Source organism: Nycticebus coucang, chromosome X, assembly GCF_027406575.1.
Source record: "Nycticebus coucang isolate mNycCou1 chromosome X, mNycCou1.pri, whole genome shotgun sequence".
NCBI classification, from domain to species: domain Eukaryota; kingdom Metazoa; phylum Chordata; class Mammalia; order Primates; family Lorisidae; genus Nycticebus; species Nycticebus coucang.
In genome coordinates this window covers 63,053,801-63,060,564 of record NC_069804.1, presented here as the reverse complement: position 1 = coordinate 63,060,564, position 6,764 = coordinate 63,053,801, and positions in this window count along the sequence as shown.

Here is a 6,764-nt window from a genome sequence, read left to right as displayed (position 1 = left end):
GCCTGGGAAGAACAAGAAAATTAATGAAATGGGCCCATTCTAGATTTCATTAAACAAGTATGTATTAAAGGGAGGCGGAGCAAGATGGCAGCCGAGTAACAGCTTCCATGCATCTGGGCACCTTGAGTCTGGGGAGATAGGACTCCAGGCATCTCTGGCTGGTGGGATCTGCCTATCATCACCCCTGACAGGATACAGGCAGTCAGCGAGAGACTTCTGGACCGAAAGAGGAGGACTAAAACAGTGGAAAACCGGCAAGTGGTCGCGTGTGATCAATCCGTCTAAACCCGCCCGCAACTACCACAGGCACGAGAAATTAAAGAGCAACAGGAAGTGAAAGGAAAATTAGGGCAAGGAAACAGATAAAAGAAATCACCAATGAGGAAGAATCAGCAGAAAACTCCAGGCAACATGAAGAACCAGACCAGAACAACCCCACCAAGGGACCATGAGGTAGCTACTGCAGAGGATTCCACCTATACAGAAATGTTAGGAATGACAGAAAGGGAATTTAGAATACACATGTTCAAAAAAATAAAACAAATGATGGAAACAATGAAGGAAACCGCTAATAAAGTGGAAAATAACCAAAAGGAAATTCAAAAACAGAATCAAATAAGAGATGAACGATATGAAGCATATAAAAAGGATATAGCAGAGCTGAAGGAACTGAAACAGTCAATTAGGGAACTTAAAGATGCAATGCAAAGTATCAGCAACAGGTTAGACCATGCAGAAGAAAGAATTTCAGAGGTAGAAGACAAAGTTCTTGAGATAACTCAGATAGTAAAAGAGGCAGAAAAGAAGAGAGAGAAAGCAGAACGTTCACCGTCAGAATTATGGGACTTTATGAAGCGTTCCAACATACGAGTTATAGGAATTCCTGAAGGGGAAGAAGAATGCCCCAGAGGAATGGAAGCCATACTAGAGAATATTATAAAAGAAAATTTCCCAAATATCACCAAAGATTCTGACACACTGCTTTCAGAGGGCTATCGGAACCCAGGTCGCCTCAACTCTAACCGAGCTTCTCCAAGACACATTGTGATGAATCTGTCTAAAGTCAAGACAAAAGAAATGATTCTGCAAGCTGCCAGGAGTAAGCACCAGTTGACCTACAGGGGCAAACCCATCAGAGTGACGGCAGACTTCTCTAATGAAACTTTCCAAGCAAGAAGACAATGGTCATCTACCTTCAATCTACTTAAACAGAACAATTTCCAGCCCAGAATTCTGTACCCTGATAAGCTAAGCTTCAAAATTGACGGAGAAATCAAATTATTTACGTATATACAAACATTGAGGAAATTCGCCACAACAAGACCAGCTCTACAGGAAATACTTCAACCTGTTCTGCACACTGACCACCACAATGGATCAGCAGCAAAGTAAGAACTCAGAAATTAAAGGACAGAACCAAACCTCCACACTGATGCAAAAGATAAAACTAAGCAATGGACTCTCACAAAATAAGACGAATAGAATACTACCACGCTTATCAATTATTTCAATAAATGTTAATGGCTTGAATTCCCCACTGAAGAGACATCGAATGGTTGACTGGATTAAAAAACACAAGCCATCCATTTGCTGTCTGCAAGAAACACACCTGGCTTCAAAAGACAAATTAAAGCTCCGAGTCAAGGGTTGGAAGACAATTTTTCAGGCAAATGGAATTCAGAAGAAAAGAGGAGTTGCAATCTTATTTTCAGATACGTGTGGATTTAAAGCAACTAAAGTCAAAAAAGACAAAGATGGTCACTTTATATTGGTCAAGGGAAAAATACAACAAGAAGACATTTCAATTCTAAGTATTTATGCACCCAATTTAAATGCTCCCAGATTCTTGAAACAGACCTTACTCAGTCTGAGCTATATGATATCTGATAATACCATAATAACAGGGGACCTTAACACTCCTCTTACAGAGCTGGACAGATCCTCTAAACAGAAATTGAACAAGGATATAAGAGATTTCATTGAGACCCTAGAACAACTGTGCTTGATAGACGCATATAGAACACTCCATCCCAAAGATGAAGAATATACATTCTTCTCATCACCCCATGGAACATTCTCCAAAATTGATCATATCCTAGGAAACAAAACAAATATCAACAGAATCAAAAGAATTGAAATTTTACCTTGTATCTTCTCAGACCATAAGGCACTAAAGGTGGAACTCAACTCTAACAAAAATGCTAGACCCCACCCAAAGGCATGGAAATTAAACAATCTTCTGTTGAATAACAGATGGGTGCAGGAAGAAATAAAACACGAAATCATTAACTTCCTTGAGCATAACAATAAATACACAAGCTACCAAAACCTGTGGGATACTGCAAAAGCAGTTTTCACAGGAAAATTCATCGCTTTCGATGTCTACATTCGAAAAACCGAAAGAGAGCGCATCAACAATCTCACAAGAGATCTTATGGAATTGGAAAAAGAAGAACAATCTAAGCCTAAACTCAGTAGAAGAAAAGAAATATCCAAAATCAAATCAGAGATCAATGAAATTGAAAACAAAAGAATCATTCAGAAAATTAATGAAACAAGGAGTTGGTTTTTTGAAAAATAAAAAAATAGATAAACCATTGGCCAGACTAACGAGGAATATAAAAGTAAAATCTCTAGTAACCTCAATCAGAAATGATAAAGGGGAAATAACAACTGATCCCACAGAGATACAAGAGATCATATCTGAATACTACCAGAAACTCTATGCCCAGAAATTTGACAATGGGAAAGAAATGGATCAATATTTGGAATCACACCCTCTCCCTAGACTCAGTCAGGAAGAAATAGAGCTCCTGAACAGACCAATTTCAAGCACTGAGATCAAAGTAACAATAAAAAATGTTCCAACAAAAAAGTGCCCTTGTCCAGATGGCTTCACTCCAGAATTCTATCAGAGCTTATTCCTGTACTGCAGAAATTATTTCAAAAAATTGAGGAAGAAGGAATCTTCCCCAACACATTCTATGAAGCAAACATCACCCTGATACCAAAACCAGGAAAAGACCCAAGCAAAAAGGAGAATTTCAGACCAATCTCACTCAGGAATATTGATGCAAAAATCCTCAACAAAATCCTAGCCAATAGATTACAGCTTATCATCAAAAAAGTCATTCATCATGATCAAGTAGGCTTCATCCCAGGGATGCAAGGCTGGTTTAACATACACAAGTCTATAAACGTTATCCACCATATTAACAGAGGCAAAAATAAAGATCACATGATCCTCTCAATAGATGCAGAAAAAGCATTTGATAAAATCCAGCATCCTTTTCTAATTAGAACACTGAAGAGTATAGGCATAGGTGGCACATTTCTAAAACTGATTGAAGCTATCTATGACAAACACACAACCAATATTTTACTGAATGGAGTAAAACTGAAAGCTTTGCCTCTTAGAACTGGAACCAGACAAGGTTGTCCTCTGTCACCTTTACTATTCAATGTAGTGCTGGAAGTTCTAGCCAATACAATTAGGCAAGACAAGGAAATAAAGGGAATCCAAATGGGAGCAGAGGAGGTCAAACTCTCCGTCTTTGCTGACGACATGTTCTTATACTTAGAGAACCCCAAAGACTCAACCACAAGACTCCTAGAAGTCATCAGAAAATACAGTAATGTTTCAGGATATAAAATCAATGTCCACAAGTCAGTAGCCTTTGTATACACCAATAACAGTCAAGATGAGAAGCTAATTAAGGACACAACTCCCTTCACCATAGTCTCAAAGAAAATGAAATACCTAGGAATATACCTAACGAAGGAGGTGAAGGACCTCTATAAATAAAACTATGAAATCCTCAGAAAGGAAATAGCAGAGGATGTTAACAAATGGAAGAACATACCATGCTCATGAATGGGAAAAATCAACATTGTTAAAATGTCTATACTTCCCAAAGCAATCTACCTATTCAATGCCAGTCCTATCAAAATACCAACATCGTACTTTCAAGATTTGGAAAAAATGATTCTGCGTTTTGTATGGAACCGGGAAAAACCCCGTGTAGCTAAGGCAGTTCTCTGTAACAAAAATAAAACTGGGGGCATCAGCATACCAGATTTTAGTCTGTACTACAAAGCCTTAGTGCTCAAGACAGCATGGTACTGGCACAAAAACAGAGACATAGACACTTGGAATCGAATTGAAAACCAAGAAATGAAACTAACATTTTACAACCACTAATCCTTGATAAACCAAACAAGACATACACTGGGAGAAAGACTCCCTATTCAATAAATGGTGTTGGGAGAACTGGATGTCTACATGTAAAAGACTGAAACTGGACCCACACCTTTCCCCACTCACAGAAATTGATTCAAGATGGATAAAAGACTTAAATTTAAGGCATGAAACAATAAAAATCCTCCAAGAAAGCATAGAAAAAATACTGGAAGATATTGGCCTGGGGAAAGACTTCATGTAGAAGACTGCCATGGCAATTGCAACAACAAAAATAAACAAATGGGACTTCATTCAACTGAAAAGCTTCTGTACAGCTAAGGAGACAATAACCAAAACAGAGAGACAACCTACACAATGGGAAAGGATATTTGCATATTTTCAATCAGACAAAAGCTTGATAACCAGGATCTAGAGAGAACTCAAATTAATCCACATGAAAAAAGCCAACAATCCCATATATCAATGGGCAAGAGACATGAATAGAACTTTCTCTAAAGATGACAGACGAATGGCTAACAAACACATGAAAAAATGTTCATCATCTCTATATATTAAAGAAATGCAAATCAAAACAGCCCTGAGATATCATCTAACCCCAGTGAGAATGGACCACATCACAAAATCTCAAAACTGCAGATGTTGGTATGGATGTGGAGAGAAGGGAACACTTTTACACTGCTGATGGGACTGTAAACTAGTACAACCTTTCTGGAAGGAAGTATGGAGAAACCTCAAAGCACTCAAGCTAGACCTCCCATTTGATCCTTCAATCCCATTACTGGGCATCTACCCAGAAGGAAAAAAATCCTTTTATCATAAGGACACTTGTACTAGACTGTTTTTTGCATCTCAATTTGCAATCGCCAAAATGTGGAAACAGCCTAAATGCCCACCAACCCAGGAATGGATTAAGAAGCTGTGGTTTATGTATACCATGGAATACTGTTCAGCCATTAAAAAAAATGGAGATTTTACATCCTTCGTATTAACCTGGATGGAAGCGGAAGACATTATTCTTAGTAAAGCATCACAAGAATGGAGAAGCATGAATCCTATGTACTCAATTTTGATATGAGGACAATTAATGACAATCATGGTTATGGGGGGGAACAGAAAGAGTGAAGGAGGGAGGGGGGTGGGGCCTTGTTATGTGTCACACTTTATGGGGGCCAGACTTGATTGCAAGAGGGACTTTACCTAACAATTGCAATCAGTGTAACCTGGCTTATTGTACCCTCAATGAATCCCCAACAATAAAAAAAAATAACAATAATATTACAAAATAAAACAAAAAAAAAAAGAAAATTACAAAAAGCACTATTCTCAGAAGTGGGAAAATCTGAAGGAAATAGACCAATACTTGGAAACATGCCACCTTCATAGAATTAGCCAGAAAGAAGTGAAAATGATGAACAATCGTATATCAAGTTCTGAAATAGCATAAACTATAAAAAATCTCTCCAAAAAGAAAAGCCTGGGACCAGATGTCTTCACATCAGAATTCTACCAAACCATTAAAGAAGAACTAGTACCTATTCCAAAACATCAAAAAAGAAGAAATACTTTCCAATGCATTATATGAAACAAATATCACTCTCATCTCCAAAACAGAAAAAGACCCAACAAGAATAGAAAATTATAGACCAATATCTCTAATGAATATTGATGCAGAAATATTCAATAAGATCCTAGCAAACAGAATCCAGCAATATATCAAACAAATTATACATCATGACAGGTGGGTTTCATCTCAGTGTCCCAAGGATGGTTCAATATACATAAATCTATAAATATAATACATCATGTAAACAAAATAAAAAACAAAACCATATGATTCTATCAATTGATAACAGAAAAAGCTTTTGATCACATCCAGCATCCTTTCTTGATCAGAACATTTAAGACAATAGGTATTAGTTTGAGAAAACTGATAGAGGCCATCTACAACAAACCCACAGCCAATATCGTATTGAATGGAGTAAAATTGAAGTCATTTCCAGTCAGATCAGGAAACAGGCAAGGTTTTCCATTGTCTCCACTGCTTTTTAACATTGTAATGGAAGTATAGCCATACACAATCAGGTATGAGAAGGCAATAAAGGGTATCCAAGTAGGATCAGAGGAGGTCAAACTGTCACTCTACACAGAAGATTTGATTGTATATCTGGAAAACCCCTGGGACTCAACTACAAAACTCCTAGAAGTAATCAAGGAGCACAGCAGCATCTCAGGATACAAAATCAATACTCACAAATCGGTAGCCTTTATATATACCAACAGTAGTCAAGGTGAAAAAACAATCAAGGACTGGGCAGTGCCTGTGGCTCAAAGGAGTATGGCGCTAGCCCCATATGCCGGACGTGGTGGGTTCAAATCCAGCCCCAGCTAAAAACTGGAAAAAAAAGAAAAAGGAAAAACAGTCAAGGACTATTCCCTTTTCCCTTTACAATAGTCCCAAAGAAGATGAAATATCTGGGAGTGTACCTAACAAAGGATGTGAAAGATCTCTATAATGAGAACGATGAAAATCTGATAAAATAAATATCTGAAGATGTTAACAAAT